At 44.2% G+C, this 21,276-nt stretch overlaps 1 protein-coding gene across 4 annotated transcripts in view; it reads left to right on the top strand.

Annotated features, from left to right (window-relative positions):
• Positions 1 to 21,276, top strand: part of DIXDC1 (DIX domain containing 1) — a 101,423-nt gene that overhangs the window by 17,621 nt on the left and 62,526 nt on the right. The gene's annotated exons all lie outside the window — the stretch shown is intronic.

The raw sequence follows: 21,276 nt of genomic DNA on the forward strand, positions 1-21,276 counted from the left end.
CTTCAGCTTTCCTCTTAGTTTCTCAGCAACTTCCCCACCCTCATCTCCTCATCTCCTGCTGCTGGGGGGTCTCAGAGTTCTAAACAGGTATCTGGTTTCACTGTAAAACTAATTTCCTTCCTGAGCCGTTCATGTCTCCTCCTGAACTGTCTCTCTAGCATACCACAAAAGCTCTGTGCTTTTCTTGTTTGCTTTTCTTGTTGCCAGCAGGAAAACATAGAGCCGCCTCCTTGGCTGTTTCTACTCTAAGAATAGTAGACACCACACACTTCTCTGGTGAAGCCCCGTTGGTGCTTTTGCAACTCGAACAAATAAGTCCCCGGCAGGAATTCTGTAAGCTTGAGTCTTGGAGGAGAGAGAGAACTGAGGTTCGGTTTACAAACTTATTTGGAAGGAAGGGCAGGTCCCAAAGAAAAACAGGAAGAAAGTTACATTTGGTGGCAAGAAAGCTTTCAAGGTCAAGATTTCCTGCACAAATGAAGATTTTGGATAGAACTGTCTACACTAGAAGACTTTTACCTGAAATCGTAGGGTTATTTGGAGTGTCTTGGAGGAAGCTGATGGAGATTATGGGATTGCTAAAGCCTCCTTCCGCTGGCTACTTCTTGGTACTATCACTGCCCTCACAGCTTTAGAGGGCCAGTCTCATCAAGCCAAAATCCTTCTCAGACAGTTTTAACTCTTGTTGTGTCTACTGACTGACTTCTTCTGAGGCCTGACTCAGAGGGTGATTACCGTGAAAACCTTCAGTTGTTCTAGACGTCTATTACACTGGCATCCTTTTGGCTTCCTTAGAACAAGTTAATCATGAAACTCCAGACTGAGATTAGTTCAACACAGTCATACACGTAGTATGTACCAACCGTCTTGGTCTTTTTTTTTTTTTTTAATTAGTTTGGTTACAAGTGCCAAAAACCCAACTTGAAGTAGCAGGGATAGGAAGTGGATGTTATTGACTCGCATGGAATCCAAGGAAAGGTAGAAAACTAAACCATGGAAAGGGCAGGGATGCAACAGAAACAATGAAATCAAGAACTCTGACACTGGCAGGATCTCTTCCTCTGTTTTCTGCCTCGTATCTGCTTCTTTCTATGCTGGCTTTATTCCCATTTACTAGAGCTGGTTTTTCCTTCTCAGGTGAGCAGCGTGGCCTATGGCAACGTCTAAGTTTTATATCTTACAACTTTGAGAGAGATGAGGGAGGAGGAGGAAGACTGATTCTATTCCTAAATGCCAGTTCAAAAAGTTCCAGGGATTGGCTGGGTTTCACCAATGGACTTTGCCAGACCAATCAATTGTGGCCAGTGGAGGGGGTGATACAATGCCAACCTGGTCATAGGACCCACCACTACATGTGCAGAGGAGGGTTCTTAAAGAAGAGGGGATCATTGCGGGCTGGGCAGCTACCCCAGGAGCTGTTAGCTATAATATCACTGTAAGCTTAGTTGGAATCTGATCATTCCTACTTTGCCTCTCTTGACCAAGATCCAGGGTCATAATCAAGATATAGTTCTTGGCCGGGCGCGGTGGCTCAAGCCTGTAATCCCAGCACTTTGGGAGGCCGAGACGGGCGGATCACGAGGTCAGGAGATCGAGTCGAGACCATCCTGGCTAACACGGTGAAACCCCGTCTCTACTAAAATCCAAAAAAAAAAAAATTAGCCGGGCGAGGTGGCGGGCGCCTGTACTCCCAGCTACTCGGGAGGCTGAGGCAGGAGAATGGCATGAACCCGGGGGGCGGGGCTTGCAGTGAGCTGAGATCCGGCCACTGCACTCCAGCCTGGGCGACAGAGCCAGACTCCGTCTCAAAAAAAAATAAAAAATAAAAAATAAAGATATAGTTCTTTTTCCTTTTAAAAAAATTATTGTTATGCAAAAGAGCTTCATTTATTTGTTTAGTTTTCTGACTTTGTGCTGGTGTGTCCAATACTTTTTCTTTTCCTCAATAAGGAAGGCATGCTCGGTTCTGTCACAGACATATTTAGTACACGTAGAACAACTACAGGCCTTGCTGACATGTTTTTTTTTTTTTGAGACAGGGTCATGCTCTGTTGCCCAGGCTGGAGTGCAGTGGCATGATCTCAGCTCACTGCAACCTCTGTGTCCTGGGGTCAAAGGATTCTTGTGCCTCAGCCTCCCAAGTAGCTGCAATTACAGCCCGGTTAATTTCTTTTTTTTTTTTTAGACAGAGTCTTGTTCTGTCGCTCAGGCTGAAGTGCAGTGGCATGATCTTGGCTCACTGCAACCTCTGCCTCCTGGGTTCAAGCGATTCTCCTGCCTTAGCCTCCCAAGTAGCTGGGATTACAGGTGCCTGCCACCAAGCCCGGCTAATTTTTGCATTTTTATTAGAGATGGGGCTTCACCATGTTGATCAGGCTGGTCTCGAACTCCTGACCTCAAGCTACCTGCCCACCTTAGCCTCCCAAAGTGCTGAGATTACAGGTGTAAGCCACTGCACCTGGTCAGTTTTTTGTGTGTGTTTTTAGTAGAGATGGGGTTTTGCCATGCTGGCCAAGCTAGTCTCTAACTCCTGGCCTCAAGTGATCTGCCCACCTCAGCCTCCCAAAGTGCTAAAATTACAGGCATGGGCCACTGCACCTAGCCAACATGTGTTTTTTTTTCTTTGTTTATTTTGGAGAACCTCTTAAGAACTTTAGGTATCATAGACAGCAGGAACTCATTGAAGTCTGCCTGGGCATACACCACATGCAGATTTTGGTGTTTTCCCAACCTTCTTGGTATGAAGGTAAACAGTTCTATGAACAGGGATTTGGGACGGCCTAATTTTGTTAGAGGCTGTATTGTAGAAAAGCCTGCAATGGTGTGTCAACTGCTGGACCATTCTGAGTGCCTATGGACACTGTCTCCAGAATAAGCAAGATCTATTTTTCAATATTGCAGATATTTTCATTTTGCTGAGCCTGTTGTATACTTTTCTCACTGAATAATAGACTTGTAAAATGATAGAAGGAAACAAAATGCAGTTTTATTTTTCTTTTGGTATTTATATCTGTTTTGGTTCTTGTTTTCAGCTGCTTTGTGAAGCCCTTAAATTACTTTAGATGGCTGGAGAGTAGGGGTGGGGGCTTGAGGGTGGAGAAACACAGGAAAAGTGAGCTGGATTTTGAACTCCCCACCCTGGCCTAATCACAGAAGCACTACTTTTCCCTATTTTACATATCTGCCTCTTACACAAGTTATAATTTAGAAAAATAATGAGGCAAAAAAAATATGAAGAAATGAAACTACTAGTCTACCTTTCAGAGAGTAACAGCCTCCTGTGAAAGGCATATGGTATTTTACCTGCTACAGAAAGAGAAGCCCTAATATGTTGTTCAAATCAAGCAGCAGAGCCACTCAGGGCCCAGGCTTGCCCCACAGGCCTCTTTGAAGACAAACTGCTTTGTGGGAGAAGTGGATGGCATGGCCGGCTCTGAAGAAACTGACTTAAGGACAGAGCTGGCAGTGGGCATTTATAGGAAGAACAGGGTCTTGCCTGCCCCTTGGATGAGAAGTACAGATATCTTCAGGTCAAAGAGAGACAGACACTCAGTTTAGTGCTTGACTCCCTAAATTAGACATAAAGGGAGAGGCAGCAGCCTCAAGAAGGGTGGTATAACCCTTCCCCTGTGTATAAGACTAGCCCTGTTCACTTGTGAAGCTCTGATCACTGTTAGATGCCATTGAACAGATCGTGTCAGCATGCAGACACAGTGATAACATGCCAAAGGCTTATCTTCAACTAAAATTTTTTCATCAATGATTTAATTGAAGACATACTAGTTTTTAAAGTTACATGAAGGCCAGGTGTGTTGGCTTACACCTATAATTTCAGTGTTTTTGGAGGCCAAGACAGGAGGATGGCTTGAGGCCAGGAGTTCGAGACTAGCCTGGGCGATAGCAAGACTCCATCTCTACAAAAAATAAAAATTTAAAAAAAGAAAAAAGAATAAAGTAACGTGGATCTGGACAGAATGCCAAATAGCCACAGCACCTTAGTCTCTAACACTCTCTAGACAGGACTTCAGGATCCATAGTCTAGCCCCCCAGTTCCTGGACTGTCCCCACTGTAATGATTGTCCCCCTCTGTGCCACTTTGACAAGGCCACATGCCGAGGCCACACTTGGAACTTACTCTGCAGAATTTCCCCACCCCTGAAATCTTGAACTCTGAAACTATACTCTGCTCAAAACCCCAGTTTTCACAGTCCTACATTCCATTAAACTTATTTTTTCATTCCGTCAAGTTCTCCTTTCCATCCTGTCCTCTACCTTCTTAAGGCTTATCCACTGTCTCTTAATTTCTTCTCCCTGGCCCAGACTTTACCGTCAGTCACTTCAAGCACTTTGAACACCACGCTCACTTCCTTTGCCCTGGTGGTCACTGCCTCTCCTCTGATTATTTTTAGTCCTAGATTGGCCCATCCTTGGTTTCCCCTGCTCATGGCCCAGGCCTGCTGAGCAGGTCTAGAGCAAATCACACAACCTTGCTGATTGATTCAATTACGAAATGATGATATCCAGTCCTAGCTGAGTGCTTGGTGCTGCCAGGAATCTTTAGCAGTTGGTGGTGTTTGCAGCTTCTCACAGGGTCTGCCGCAAGTCTCTGACCCTTTCCTGAGGCCTCCTTCATTCTCCCTGTCCCTTTCACCCTCAGCAGATAAACTGGCCTACTTCATAGGAAGGAATGACTTGTGGGGCAGCTGCATTTAACTCCTTCAGCTTCCCTCTTCCCACCCCCACACTTCCCTACACTCCTGATCAGAGGACGCAGCATATGTTTGCTTTTAACCTACATACGTCCTCCCATATCTTTTAAATCATCTCTAGATTATTTTATTATACTTAATACAATGCCTACACATACTTCATTCCCATGGATTTGTCTTAGTACTCAGCAAATTCAAGTGTTGCTTTGCTCCTGATCAGAGGACGCAGCCCGCTTCCTCTTCTCTGAAACCTTGATGCATCATCATCTCTCCCATTTCCTTCTCTGCCAAATAACTCTTAGAGCTCACCTTACCTTTTGGGATGCTGTAGAGCCCAGGAGTTAGTGTCATCACTGAATTCAAACCCTTGTTCTGTCACTGAGCAGCCCTGAGACTGTGGGCATATTCCTCTGAACCTTGGTTTCCACATCTGTAAATTGGGAAAAATATTCCCTTGCAGGGTCAATGTGAAGGGAGAATATATGTATAACGGATGTAGCAAAGTGCTTAGCACAATACCTGGCATGTAGTAAGTGCTCGGTAGATGGCAGTTATCCCATTGGCAAGCTTATACCTAGATACTGTCAAACGTGGATCTCCCACCCCGCCCCCAGCTCTTGGGCTCTAGACCTGTGTTTTGCCAACTGGCTGTGGAACATCTATATTCTGGTGTTCTACAAATAGCTCAGACTCTCAAAACCGAGCCATTGACTTTTCCCCAGTGCTTGTTCTTCATGTCTTCTCCATCCCGGTTAAAGTATCACCAGGCAGCCAGTCATTCAGGCCTGACTTTTTGGACCCTCTCTTTTTGTCGCTGCCTACATCCTATCAGTCATCTCTGACTTGTTTCTGGAGTTTGTCCTTTGCTCACTGGTGCTGCTTCAGTTTAGGTGCTTATCTTCTCTTGCTTGAATTATTGCCTGGGCTTCTCGTTGGCTTCTTCAGTCTGCATGCTGTTCTTTCTATTCCAAGATGCCAGTCACACAGTTTCACTCTCCTGTTTCACAACTTCACACTTGCCTGTTGAAGGTCATTATGCTTAGTCTGAGTGCTGGTGGTCGCATTGGTGACCTGTTTCTCCAACATTATCACCTGCCACTGACAGCTCCGCCCACACGCTACCCCCTCAACTGGCTGTTCCTCTAAGATACTGTATGTCTTTTGACGCTTCCCCCTTCCATCACCTCTGCCCTTGTCCCCTCTGCAATTGGCAGACATCTGTAAAGAACCAGCCAAATGTCTCCTTTCCTGTTGACCTTTCCTGATTCCCCCAGCTTTCCATCCTGTTGTTCCTTCTCTGCATAAATAGCTTTTTTGTTTTGTTTTGTTTTAAGTTTCTCCCTTGTAGCAGCAATCACTTTGTATCCGTTATTTATGTGCCTGTAAGTGCTGACCTTGGCACAATGCCTGGCAGATAGTAGGGACTCAAGAATATGTTGACTTGAATAAATGAATGCATGGAATGACAGGATCTCTTGAGACACAATCTAACAAGGTGAAATTTATTAGAGGCAAATGTGGATCAAGAAAACCAATTTTACAAGCTCAAAGATGAAAAGGATATGGTTTAACAGCAAAATGTGTTAAAAATTATTTAGAGGTTTTGGTTGACAGTTTAGTGTGAGTCAACAATGTGACAAAAAAAAAAAGAAAAAGAAAGAAAAGAATATGAAGTATCTTGAATGAAGAAGCTGAGTATCTGGTTTTATACCTAGAGTATTGTGTTTGGTTCTAGGTATTACAGTTTTAAAGAGACTCAGACTGAATAGCAATATTTCTTTTTTTTTTTTAATTTTTGTGGGTACAAAGTAGGGTGTGTATATATATATATATATATATGTTTTTTCTTTTTGTTGGGGGGGATAGAGTTTCACTCTTGTCGCCCAGGCTTGAGTGCAATGGCATGATCTTGGCTCACTGCAACCTCTGCCTTGGATTCAAGCAATTCTCCTGCCTCAGCCTCCTGAGTAGCTGGGATTACAGGCGTGTGCCACCATGCCCAGCTAATTTTTGTATTTTTAGTAGAGACAGGGTTTCACCATGTTGGCCAGGCTGGTCTTGAACTCCTGACCTCAGCTTATCGACCCACCTCAGCCTCCCAAAGTGCTGGAATCATAGGCATGAGCCACTGTGCCCAGCCAGTAGTTGTATATATTTATGGGGTACATGAGGTACTGTGATATATGCTTATGATGTATAATAATCATGTCAGCGTAAATGGAGTATCCATCACCACAAACATTTATCCTTTCTTTGTGTTACAAATGACCTAATTATAGTTTTAGTTACTTTAAAATGTACAACATTATTGCCGACTGTAGTCACCCTTTTGTGGAATAGCAGTAATTCTTCAAACCATTTTGCTTTTAAGGTTTTTTAAAATAAATTACCAAAATAGACAAACCACTAGCTAACATAAATAAGAAAAAAAAGGGAGAAAATACAAATACACAAAATAGGAAATGACAATAGGAAAATAGCCACTGAAACAGAAAAAGTAATTACAATAGACTTTGCAGTCCTCTGTGCAAATGCATTCAAAAACTTTGATGAAATGGATAATTTCATAGGTAACTACTGATTACCAAAATTGATAGAAAATGGAAGTTTCAACAGACCAATTTCTATAGAAGAATTAGAGAACCCTGTTAAGGAATTACTCCTCAAAAAAGTACAGGCCCAGATTATCTCATGGGTAATTCTACTAAACCTTCAAATATCAGATTGACACAATGTTGTGTAAGTTATTTCAGAGCATTGAAAATGAAGGAAAACCCATAAATATGTACACCTACATATGTGGGGGTAACCAAAAATGGACTACAAAGAGTAACGAATGAACCTAACTGTATTATAAATAAATAATATAACCACAGTGGAAGGAGCAGAAAAGGAAAGAACTTACCCAAGTAACTTTGGAAGCAGTATTTTGGCTGTGTAGTGTAAGGCTAAAGACAAAAAGTATATAAATAAATAATATAACCACAGTGGAAGGAGCAGAAAAGGAAAGAACTAACCCAAGTAACTTTGGAAGCAGTATTTTGGCTATGTACTGTAAGGCTAAAGACAAAAAGTATACCTACAAAAATTAAAAAATAAAAAAAGAAAATGAAGGAGAATTTCCTAAAAGTTTTTATGAAATGTAATATTTATATCTAAACATTATAGAGATGGTACAAAAAAAAAAAGACTATTATTATTTATGAATATCCATGAGATTTGAGAGTGGCCAGGGGCCCCAAAATGATATAGTTTGGCTATGTCCCCACCCAGATCTCTTCTTGAATTCCCACGTGTTGTGGGACCCAATGGGAGGTAATTGAATCATGGGGCAGATCTTTCCTGTGCTGTTCTCATGATAGTGAATAAGCCTCACAAGATGTGATGGCTTATGAGGTGGAGTTTCCCTGCACAAACTCTGTCTCTCTTTTTGCCTGCTGCCATCCATGTAAGATGTGACTTGCTCCTCCTTGCCTTTTGCCATGATTGTGAGGCTTCCTTAGCCATGTGGAACTGTAAGTCCATTAAAACTTTTTTTTTAGATGGAGTCTCACTCTGGTCACCCAGGCTGGAGTACAGTAGCACGATCTTGGCTCACTGCGATTTCTACCTCCTGGGTTCGAGCGATTCTCCTGCCTCAGACTCCTGAGAAGATGGGATTACAAGTGCACACCACCACGCCTGGCTGATGTTTGTACTTTTAGTACAGATGGGGTTTCACCATGATGGGCAGGCTTGTCTTGAACTCCTGACCTCAAGTGATCTGCCCGCCTCAGCCTCCTAAAGTGCAGGGATTATAGGCATTAGCCACCATGCCCATCTTAAAATCTCTTTTCTTTCCCAGTCTTGGGTATGTCTTTATCAGCAGCGTGAACACAGACTAATACAATGTTCTTGAATAGGATGACTCAACATCATAAATATGTCAATTCTCTCTAAATTAATGTATAAGTTTAATACAATCCCAGTAAAAATTCCAAGAAGCTTTTTTAGGAAGTTAGACAAATTGACACTAAAGTTCATAGTGAAATAAACACACAGGAACAGTCAGGAAAACACTAAGGCAATGGTTTATAAGCAGTGATTCACCTGTAATCCCAGACTTTGGGAGGCCAAGGTGGGAGGATGGTGAGGCCAGAAGTTCTAGCCTGAGCAACAAAGTGAGACCCTGTCTCTACAAAAAAATCCAAAACTTGGCCAGGCGCAGTGGTTCACGCCTGTAATCCCAGCACTTTGGGAGACCAAGTCAGGCAGATCATGAGGTCAGGAGTTCGAGACCAGCCTGACCAACATAGTGAAACCGCATTTCTACTAAAACTACAAAAATTAGCCGGGTGTGGTGGTGCGTGCCTGTAATCCAGCTACTTGGGAGGCTGAGGCAGGAGAATCGCTTGAACCCAGGAGGCGGTGGTTGCAGTGAGCTGAGCTGAGATTGCACCACTACACTCCAGCCTGGGTGACAGTGTGAAACTGTCTCAAAAAAAAAAAAAAAAAAAAAAAAAAAAACTAAAAATTACCAGGTGTAGTGGCGTGTGCCTATGGTCTTAGCTATTCGGGAGGATGGGGCTAGAGGATGGATTGAACTTGAGAGGTCGAGGCTGCAGTGAGCTGTGATCGTGCCACTGAACTCTAGCCTGGGCAACAGAGCAAGACCCTGTCTCCAAAAACCAAACAAAGAAAAAACAAATGGGGCAGATTTCTATAAACCACTTTGGAGTGATTTTCAGAATTAAATCAAGTGAATCAAATGAAGCGAAGTTAGAAAGGAAAGTACAAATTATTCTCAATACTATAATGTTTTTCTTGAAAAAAAGGGAAATAACACACATGTATCTGTTATTTTCCATATAAACTGGAAACTAATGAGCTTGGTTACATGGGATAGGGTGTGGAGAGGTACATGGGAATGAAGTGGAAAGAATTATGTGGGAGTGACACTTTTTTTTTTTTTTTTTTTTTTTTTTGAGACGGAGTCTGGCTCTGCCACCCAGGCTGGAGTGCAGTGGCCGGATCTCAGCTCATTGAAAGCTCCGCCTCCCGAGTTTACGCCATTCTCCTGCCTCAGCCTCCCGAGTAGCTGGGACTACAGGCGCTCGCCACGTCGCCCGGCTAGTTTTTAGTAGAGACGGGGTTTCACCGTGTTACCCAGGATGGTCTTGATCTCCTGACCTCGTGATCCGCCCGTCTCGGCCTCCCAAAGTGCTGGGATTACAGGCTTGAGCCACCGCGCCCGGCCAAGGGAGTGACACTTTTTATGTTTTTGAATAGCTCTTTCAGGACCATATTAATGTTTCATCTATCCAAAAAATAAATAATTAAAATCAACCAGGCTGGGCGCAGTGGCTCACTCCTGTAATCCCAGCACTTTGGGAGGCCGAGGTGGGCGGATCACCTGAGGTCAGGAGTTTGAGACCAGCCTGGCCAACATGGTGAAACCCCATCTCTACTAAAAATATAAAAAATGAGCCAGGCATGGTGGCCTGTGCCTGTAATCTCAGCTACTCAGGAGGCTGAGGCAGGAGAATTGCTTGAACCCAGTAGTTGGAGGTTGTAGTGAGCCTAGATGGCGCCATTGCACTCCAACTTGGGACAGAGTGATACTCCATCTCAGTCAATCAATCAATCAATAAAATCAACCAGAATGTGGGGGTAACCAAAAATGGACTACAAAGAGTAACAAATGAACCTAACTGTATTATAAATAAATAATATAACCACAGTGGAAGGAGCAGAAAAGGAAAGAACTAACCCAAGTAACTTTGGAAGCAGTATTTTGGCTGTGTACTGTAAGGCTAAAGACAAAAAGTATTGTACAGTAGCTGTCCCTATCCATGGGTTCTGTATCCATGGTTTCAGCATCTGTGGATTCAACAAACTGCAGATCAAAAATATTTGACAAAAGAATTGCGTCTCTACTGAGTAGGTACAGACTTTTTTTCTTGTCATTATTCCCTAAACCAGAGGTCCCCAACCTTTCTGGCATCAGGAACCGGTTTCATGGAAGACAGCCTTTCCATGGACCAGGTGGGGGATGGTTTTGAGGTGATTCAAACACATTACATGTATTGTGCACTTTATTTTTATTATTATTACATTGTAATATATAATGAAATAATTATACAACTTACCATAATGTAGAATCAGTGGGAGCCCTGAGCTTGTTTTCCTGCAACCAGATGGTCCTATCTCGGCATAATGGGCGACAGTGACAGATCATCAGTCATTAGATTCTCATAAGGAGGGTGCACCAGAGATCCCTCACATGCACAGTTCACAATAGGGTTCCCACTCCTATGAGAATCTAATCCCACCGCTGATCTGACGGGAGGCGGAGCTCAGGTGGTAATGCTAGCAATGGGGAGCCGCTGTAAATACGGATGAAGCTTCACTCTGTGGCCCGGTTCCTAACAGGCCATGGACCAGATGCCTGTCCTAAACTATTACAGCTTAACAACTATTTACATAACATTACATTGTATTAGCTATTACAAGTAGTCTAGAGATGATTTAAAATATACAGAAGGATGTGCTTAGGTTATATGCAAATACTATGCCATTTTATATCAGAGAGTTGAGCATCTATGGATTTTGTTAACTAAAGAAGTTCCTGGAACCAGTCCTCTATGGATACTGAGGGACAACCTTATACAAATACTCTATTGTAGTTAGTACATTTATTTTTCACCAGGTATGAGTTAGGAATTCTGAAATGATTTTATGTGTATTCAGGGACTGAGCAAATAAATATATATTATGGCTAGTGAGAGTCAGTTTTTTCAGGATAGGGGAGTTACACAAATAAGGAAAAGTGAAAGGAAAGGATGAACTCTGTGGTGTTGGGTTGGAGGAGATATCAATATAATTTATGGTATAAATTATGTATGTAAATATATATACACACAACACACCCCCATATATATATACATTCCATACATTCATATATATCTATCAAGATAAGTATATATAGGTATGTATGTATGCATATATAAATTTCCTACTTTATCTACTGAGAGGACCTAGAATATTACCTCAATAGCAATGAGCACACCTGTCACCCAAATCTTGCTTCCTAAAAACTATTCTCCAATAAAAGGAACCAGAGTTCTTTTAAGAAATAGCTCAGCCTGGGTAACATGGCAAAACACCATCTCTACAAAAAATACAAAAATTATCCAGGCATGGTGGTGTGCACCTGTAGTTTCAGCTACTTGGGAGGCTGAGTTGGGAGGATTGCTTGGGCCCAGGAGGTTGAGGCTGAGGCTGTATTGAGCTGTGATTGTGCCACTGCACTCCAGCCTGGGCAACAGAGCGAGACCCTGTCAAAAAAGAAAGAAGGAAAGGAGGGAGGGAGGGGGGAAGAGAAAGAGGAATAGCTGATCCAGAGCTGGAGCAGGGAGAGTACTAGATGAGGAGTCTGGAAAATCTTACAATGTAAGAAAGTAAGTACTCAAAAGCTGAACAGGCCATATGATTCAGCAGTCCCATTTCTGGGTATATATTGAAAATAATTGAAATCAAGATCTTGGCCAGGTGTGGTGGCTCATGCCTGTAGTCTCAGCACTTTGGGAAGCCAAGGCAGGCAGATCACTTAAGGTCAGGAGTTCGAGGTCAGCCTGGCCAACATGGTAAACTCCCGTCTCTACTAAAAATACAAAAATTAGTCAGGCGTGGTGGTACATGCCTGTAATCCCAGCTACTTGGGAGGCTGAGGCAGGAGAATTGCTCTACCCAGAGGTAGAGGTTGCAGTGAGCCAAGATCACACAACTGCATTCCAGCCTGGGTGACAGAGTGAGACTCTAGCTCAAAAAAAGACCAAAAAAAAAAAAGATCTTGAAGAGATATTTATATACTTGTGTAGCTGCATTATTCACAATATCCAGGAGGTGGAAGCAACTCAAGTGTCCATCAACTAATGGCTGGATAAAGAAAATGTGGCATATATATACATACACACAGTGAACTATTCAGCCTTGAAAAGGAAGGAAATCTTGTCACATGCTACAGCATGAATGAACCTTGAGGACATTATGCTAACTGAAATAAGCCAATTACTATAAGGCAAATACTGTATGATTCCACTTACATGAAGTATCTAAAGTAGTCAAATCATAAAGACCAAAAGTAGAATGGTAGTTGCCAAGGGCTGAATGGAGGGGGAAATTCAGAGTTGCTTAATTGGTACACTTTCAATTTTGCAGTATGAAAAAGGTCTATAGATTTGTTTCACAACAATGTGAATATACTTAACACTACTGAATTTACACTTAGAACTGGTTAATATGGCAAATTTTTTGTTTCTTTAATCACAATTTAAAAACACGACCTGGGCATATGATAATAATACAGGAACCAATATGAATGAAGGTATCCTAATGGCCAAATCTGGAACAATTTGAGCAGCAAAGTAAATAATAATGATAATTTTTTTTTTTTTAGGTGGAGTTTCGCTCTTGTTGCCCAGGCTAGAGTGCAATGGCACAGTCGTGGCTCACTACAACTGCCACCTCCCAGGTTCAAGCGATTCTCCTGCCTCAGCCTTCCAAGTAGTTGGGACTACAGGTGCCTAGCACCATACCCAGCTAATTTTTGTATTTTTAGTAGAGATGGGGTTTCACCATGTTGGCCAGGCTGATCTTGAACTCCTGACCTCAAGTGATCCTCCCGCCTTGGCCTCCCAAAGTGCTGGGATTACAGGCTTGAGCCACCATGCCTGGCCTAAAAGAAATAATTACAATAATGGATTAATAGCAGAAATAAAAAATAAAGTAAATATCCATGATATACTGATATAAATAAATAAATGGAGGAGAGGGCCAGGCATGGGAGTTCATGCCTGTAATCCCAGCACTTTGGGAGGCTGAGGTGGGAGAATCACTTGAGCCCAGAAGTTTGAGAGCAACCTGAGCAACATAGTGAGACTCTGTCTCTACAAAAAAATAAAATAATTAGCTGAGCATGGTGGTGCATGCCTGTAGTCCCAGCTACTAAGGAGGCTAAGGCAAGAGGATGGCTTGAGCCCAGGAAGTCAAAGCACGGTGAGCTGTGTTTGTACCACTGCACTCCAGCCTGGGCAACAGAGTGAGACCCTGTCTCAAAAAATAAATAAATATGTAAATAAATAAATGGGGGAGGAGAGAGCTCTTCCTCACAGTTGGAATTACAATCAATAAATGTAGGAAGAATGACAGAATTAGAAAATCATCATTTGGGAACCACCGTAATAATAATTTTAGCAGGAAAAAAATCAATAAATGTTAAATTTGAAATGGATGGGAAAAGCAATGATGAAAAAGGATATTTTCATAGTCTCAAAGCATCTTTCCACAAATACTTATTAATTACAAACGGAAAAAGAGCAACTTTACAGTAGAGAAATGTGGCAGATACTACCTTAACCAAGTGACCGAAGTTAACTTCAATAGCAAGATATATTGGCATCTTGTGCCTTTTGGTATGGTTCACTGAGAAGAGCACAATGTGACTTCTGTGGTTTTCTTGCCAAAACTCCATAACCTGAATTTGATTATGAGAAAACTTCAGATAAACCCAAATTGTGGGACATTGTACAACATAACTGGCCAGCACTCTTCAAAATTGTCAAGGTCTTGAAAGACAAATAAAGACTGAGCAACTGTTCCAGATTGGAGGAGATGGAAGAGACGTGGCAGCCCAGTGCACTGTGAGATCTTGGAAGGGATCCCGGACCAGATAAAGGACACTAGTGGGACAGTTGGTGAAGTTTGAACCAAGTCTAGATTAGGTAATGGTGTTTTGTCAGTGTTAGTGATGGCAGCGGCAGTCCATCTGGAACAGCTGTTGCCATGATGCCGGCTGCAGTGGGGCAGTTGTGGCCGGGGCAGCACGCTCCACAGAGCTTGTGGGAGCCAGGGACAGGCAGAAGCCTGCCCCCTCTGAGTTGGCAGGGTGGGAGCTTTGTTTTCTCTGGGTGCAGCTGCAGCTACCCAGCTGCAGACCTGGGCATCCCTGTGGTCTTGGGGGCCAGAAGCAGGCAGGACCCCCACTCTCCTGGGTGCAGCTGCAGTCACCGAAGCCCTGGCTGTGAACCCAGGCATCCCTGTTTTCTTGTGGGCCAGAAGCAGGTAGGAGTCCCAGCCTCCTGGGCACAGCTGCAGCCACCCAAGCCATGACTGTGGACCAGGCAAGCCTGTGCTCTTGGGGACAGGGAGCAGGCAGGAGGAGCCCCAACCCCTCAGGTGCAGCTGCAGCTGCAGCCGCCCAAGCCATGGCTGTGGACCCAGGCACTGCTGCACTCTCAGGGGCCAGGCTTGGAAGTGCTTGCTCCCGCTGCCTGGCCTTTCCCCACTCCCTGCACCTGCTCCAATCTTGGAGCAAAGTTGAGGCCAAGCCCAGCCACTGCCACAACCTGGCTGGGTATGCACAGGGTTGGGGCAGCACTGACATGCCAGCCCCCTGCTACCTCGGCTCCCTCTGGACTTTGGGTGCCAAAAAGCACAGGAGGGAGGCTGAGAGGGTGCTGAGAGCAGCTCAGTGCTGGCCTGCACGTGCCTCTTGGCACAGCACCATGAACAGTGGCAGGAGGCAGACAGGCTCCTGTGTGGAAAGGGACAGGTTCCCAGTGAAACCTCACCTCAAACCAGGGAGACCTGAAGCCTGGGGGCCAGGCTGCCAGCCCCACAGACCGGAGTGGGAATTTATGGTGCTTTTTCCAGGCCTACCCATGGTCACCCATGAACCAATCAGTACGCACTTCCTCCCCTTTGAAGCCCATCAAACCCCAGACTCAACCTGACGGGAAATGATGGGACGTCCTGCCTGCGGAGAGAAGCTGCCCACTCCAGGGTCTCCTCCCTGCTGAGAGGTGAGCAGGTGATGGGAAAACCAGCTGAGGAGAAGAGCTACCCAATCCAGGGTCTTCTGTCTGCTGAGAGCCAGACAATCATTGGGACACCCTGGCTGCGGAGATGAGCTACCCACTGCAGGTCTCCTCTGAGCTATTCTATCGCTCCATAAAGCTCCTCTTCACCTTACCCTCCACTTGTCCGCATACCTCATGCCTTGTGGACATGGGGGAGGAACTTGGGACCTGCCAAATGGTGGGGCTGAAAGAGCTGTAACACTAACAGGTCTGAAACATGCCCCTTGCTCACCATGTTGCAGGTGACAAGAAGGAGAGAACAGAGAAGGAGAGAAGAGCTGCAGAGAGAAGAAGCTCCCAGACCTAGGAGCTCCCCAAGCCAGGGCTGTGACACCGTCTTTTGGGCTCTGTGGTTCCTGTAGTCTCCAAGCTCCCAGGCGCCACCACGTTTCCTGGTGCCAGCTGTGGAAGCTACTTGCAGTATGCCTGGTCCAGCTGCAGCCTTGCAGGGAGCCAGCAGCCGTGCCAGTGCCTGGAGCTGCCCGCCCCACCACAGTCAGTGTGTCTGGCTGTGTGCAGTGGCTGGACCCCATGTTCACTTGCTCACACACCCCTTGCCACTCCACTTGCCCTTGACAGGCATGGGATCCAAACCTACCGCGTAGTGCGAGCCTGCTAGGGTGAGTGGGCCCAGTGGGCCCAAGCAAAACTCAGGCAAAGGTGCCACTGGCTATAGAGGTTTCCAGCTGGCAAAGTGACATCCAAGGATCCTATAACATTAGCTTCCTGTTTTGATCATTGTACTGTGCTTATGTAAGATGTAAAAATTTGGGCTACCCGGGTAATGGTGAACTCTACCATTTTTGCTACCTTTTTGCTAAGTCTAAGATTGTTTCAGAATGAAAAATAATACTTAGGGATTTTGAAGGACCTCTTAGTGCAGGTCAGCAGTGTGATCTATTGGCCAAAGAAAGAAGGAAAGAGAAGAAACAGAAATACAGCATTTTGTTTTGTTTTTGTTTTGTTTTTGAGACGGAGTCTCACTCTGTCACCCAGGCTGGAGTGCAGTGGCGCGATCTCGATTCACTGCAACCTCCACCTCCCAGGTTCAAGTGATTCTCCTGCCTCAGCCTCCCAAGTAGCTGGGATTACAAGTGCACACCACCACACCCGGCTAATTTTTGTATTTTTAGTGGAGACATTTGGCCAGGCTGGTCTTGAACTCCTGATCTTATGTGATCCACCCACCTTGGCCTCCCAAAGTACTGGGATTACAGGCATGAACCACTGTGCCCAGCAAAATACATGATTTTGGATGAAGAAGCTATATGTCTTCATTACATCTAGGGAGTATTTTATTAGGTTCTAGGTGTCATGGTTTCAGAGAGATTTAGAAAAGCAGTAAAACTTTTGGTCGGTCACGGTGACTCACGCCTGTAATCCTAACACTTTGGGAGGCCGAGGCTGGTGGATCACGAAGTCAGGAGTTTGAGACCAGCCTGGCCAATATGGTGAAATCCCGTCTCTACTAAAAATACAAAAATTAACTGGGCATGGTGGTTGGCGCCTATAATCCCAGCTTCTCACGAGGCTGAGGCAGGAGAATCCCCTGAACCTGGGAGGTGGGGGTTGCAGTGAGCCGAGATCGCGCCATTGCCCTCCAGCCTGGGAGACAAGAGTGAAACTCTGTCTCAAAAAAAAAAAAAAAGAAAAAGAAAAAAGTGGTAATACTTTATTTTATGTAAGGAATAGTTAACCTTAGCTCACATCTCTGCATGTTACTAGGAGCACTTGAGAAATACTGATACACCTTCGTCCCACCGTCAGGAATTCTGACTGGTCTATGGTGGGCCTAGACGTTAGTATTTTTTTAAAAAAACTTTCCAGGTGATTCTGATTGTTAATCAAGAGGGCTGGGAACCCCTTGGTTAAGGGAACTGGAATGTTTAGCTGGGAAAAGACTCAAGTCAGCTTTACACGAATCATATGGGAAAGCTTGGGAAGATGAAGCTTTCTGAGTTCCTACCTTCTGGAGACAACCGGTAGATTTAGGATGACGTCTGCTTATGAAAAACTTCCCTTGTGACCTTGATGTGCAGCCAGGTATGGCAACAGCGGGCTGGATCAGTGCTTCTCGTATTTTCATGTGCATATGAATCACCAGGAAAGCTTGTTGAGATAATAGGCTCTGATTCAGTAGGCTGGGGAGGAGCCCAGGAGTCTGCATTTCTAACAGGCTCCCAGGTGTTGCCAATGCTTCTGATCTGGGAAGCACACTTTAGTAGACAGTCACTTGGTATAGTTTATTACACAAGGGATTCAAACATTGGATGTGGTGGAGGGAGTGGTTTAGACTCAAGTACAGCCTGAGAGTTCTAGGGAAGTCATTTAGGCCTCAGCGGTGCATTTGTTTAGGCAGCAGTGTGCTAGAGTGGAAAGAGCGTGGGCTTGGGAGTCATATCTGGATCCCATATTCATGATTTACTGTTTGAGTAACCATGAACAAGTTATTTCACCATTTTGTGTCTCTGTTTTCAATGAGAAAAATAAATACAAAAACATCTCCCTGCCAGATTAGCGTTAGAGAAAACATGTTTAAAGAACCCAGCATAGCTCTTGATACAAAGTAGGTGTTCAGAAAAGTGGTGACTATTATTGTTTATGCTGTGGAATCCTCTTTTGTTGGAAGACCAGACTGTGAGTAATGTGCATGAAAAGTACTTAACAGTACTAATCAGTTTTGCATCAGAGATGACTGCTACGGCCAAGAAAAAGCTAAGGTTACTTAAGTAGAAATTATCTTGACCTCAAGAAAAATACTTGTTATTGTTTGTCCCCCACGCAATTAACTTTTGCAGTCATCTTAGTTACTGGCCTGATAAAATGTGACAAATGATTAACTGAGCCAAACAAATATTTGTGGAGCACCTGCTACTCTGAGTCAAATAATTCTGAACTATTGTGACTCTCCACATAAAGCATATTTCAGACCTCAGCTCCTTTGAGTTCACTGTCCTCTTTGCTTCTTTTCCTCCTTCAGGAGACCCTCTGAAGCTTGGGGTTCAGGTTGGGCTGATACTTTATTAGCACCCTATGTACCCTGTCATAGCTTTGTTTCTACCAACCTGCAAGCTGGGGCTTGCTGTCACCTCATAACTGGGCACAGTGCCTGAAATTATTGTTGAACCGATTGTGTGACACAGGATGCCTTCAAGGAGATTGGAGTCTGAGGTATCTGAGACGTCAGGGGAGGCTTTCTGAAAAAAGTGATGCTTGAGCTGAGACTTAAGAAGAGGCAGGTTGGCCGGGTGAGGTGGCTCACATCTGTAATCCCAGCACTTTGGGAGGCCGAGGTGGGTGGATCATCTGAGGTTAGGAGTTCAAGACCAGCTTGACCAATATGGTGAAACCCCATCTCTATTAAAAATACAAAAATTAGCCGGGCGTGGTGGCAGGTGCCTATAGTCCCAGCTACTCGGGAGGCTGAGACAAGAGAATTGCTTGAACCTGGAAGGCAGAGGTTGCAGTGAGCCGAGATCAGGCCACTGCACTCCAGCCTGAGCGACAGAGCAAAACTCCGTCTCAAAAAAAAAAAAAAAAAAAGAGGCAGGAGTTAGAAGGAGGTGGAGCGGCTGGAAAGCATGGTGCATTTGGGGAACCATACATAATTCAGATGAGCTGAAGCTTGGTGGGTATTTGGGGAATTGGGGTGAAGCTGGAGAACAGGTCAAGGCTAGCACGTGACGAGCTTGAATGGCAATTGGATTTTATCTTTGAGGATAACTGGAGACCAGTAACAGATTTTAACCAAGAATGTGTGGGTGTGGAGGGTGGGTTGAGAATGATAATAGATACAGGGAAATCGGTTAGGAGTTTTATATAAAAGCCAGGTAATCAAATCCCACCTGTCACCTTAGTGTCTTTTCTGGACTTAACTGCTTTCCCTCAGACCAGAGTGGTTCACTCTGAGGTGCCCTTTGCCTGGTCTGCTTCAGGCAGTGCTCTGACTGCACAATGGGAGCAGACCTTGGAGCATCACAGATTTTATCTGGTCCCTGGTGATGGGTGTCTGGCCCATATGAGGCAGAAGGTGAAGCCATTTCTGTTCTGTGGAGTAAGTTGGGTAGCAAGAGGCCCTTGGTAAATGCAGGGACAACATTACTGGGTTTTAATACCATGTCTGCTATGTCCTAGCTATGGGGACATTAGAGAAGTTACATAACCTCTCTGAACCTCATCCATAAAATGGAGATAATGCTAACTCTAGTGTAGTTGTTTTTCTGAGAATTGAATTAGATGACGATGACAAAAATAATGACCATTTAGTAAGTGTCAGTTTTATGTCAGGCCCTGGCCCATGTACATTCGCTAATTAAAACATGGGTCAGACACCAAAAATTGTGTTTAGTTCATGATAGGTACTCAATAAATATTAGATTCCTCCTCCCACCTCCTCCTGATCATTGCACTTCCTACAGTTTGTCAGCGGCTGATAGATTGTTGTCTTAGTATTGTCTTCCAAAGGATGTTATTTATTCTCACAAATTGACACAGAGAGAAAATAATGAAGATTTAATTTATGTTCAGGAAGCAGCCAGTGAGTAATTTCCAACATTATTTCATTAAGGAAGTACTTGGGACTTAGGAATCAACTGTATTTTAACCAAATTATAATTTGATACAATTAGCCCTTGAACTTAAATTTTAGGCTCAGGGTCCTGGGCTGCAAAGAAACTAGTCAGAACTGCTACTTGGACTGTGACATTATTTGTGTGATATTTTGATATTAGTGCCCATCTTTTGACCAAATAATCAGCATAAACATCTGAATACAAGTTCTGTTTCATGGACAAAATGTAATATGTAAGGTTGTCCAAGGGTTGGAATGAGTTGTGTGTCGCTACCTAGATGCCTGACCAGTTTCTGATAATACTGGGCCCTAGCTTTGTCTAAAAGTAAATGAAAATACCTTCTTAGTCTTCAGGAACATTGCTCACTATAGCCTTTCTTTTTCCTTCTTTGTGTAGGTTTTCGGTAACCAGATCCTCTTTGACAATATAAAGCATGGATTAAAACTAACTCTGTAGCAATCCTAGGATTATTGGCTCAGGAGAATAAATCTTGGGTTGACTATGAGATAATTTCACTTAAGTCTCATTTTGAAGAAAGCAGCTATGGGAGAGGCAGTTCTGAGCATGGTTTATTGTTTACTCCTGGTTGCCCAAGAGCAATTCGCATGAGTATCACAGTCCGTTATGCATATGGCACAAGTGATTGTTTCTGAGAAGTGTGGTAGGTTGTTGACAGTTGTGAATATACCTGAACACTGGCTGTGGTTCTGGGCCAAGCCCTCATCCCTGGTCAACAGAGCAAAACTTGAGGAAGGCAGGAGTCATAGTCATTGAAAGACTCATCTGCCGGGCGCGGTGGCTCACGCCTGTAATCCCAGCACTTTGGGAGGCCGAGGCGGGCGGATCACAAGGTCAGGAGATCGAGACCACGGTGAAACCCCGTCTCTACTAAAAATACAAAAAAAATTAGCCGGGCGCGGTTGTGGGCGCCTGTAGTCCCAGCTACTCGGGAGGCTGAGGCAGGAGAATGGCGTGAACCCGGGAGGTGGAGCTTGCAGTGAGCAGAGATCGCGTCACTGCACTCCAGCCTGGGCGACAGAGCGAGACTCCGTCTCAAAAAAAAAAAAAAAAAAAGTAAAAAAAAAAAAAAAGACTCAT

The sequence above is a fragment of the Macaca thibetana genome, chromosome 14 (genome assembly GCF_024542745.1).
Source record: "Macaca thibetana thibetana isolate TM-01 chromosome 14, ASM2454274v1, whole genome shotgun sequence".
Classification (NCBI taxonomy): domain Eukaryota; kingdom Metazoa; phylum Chordata; class Mammalia; order Primates; family Cercopithecidae; genus Macaca; species Macaca thibetana.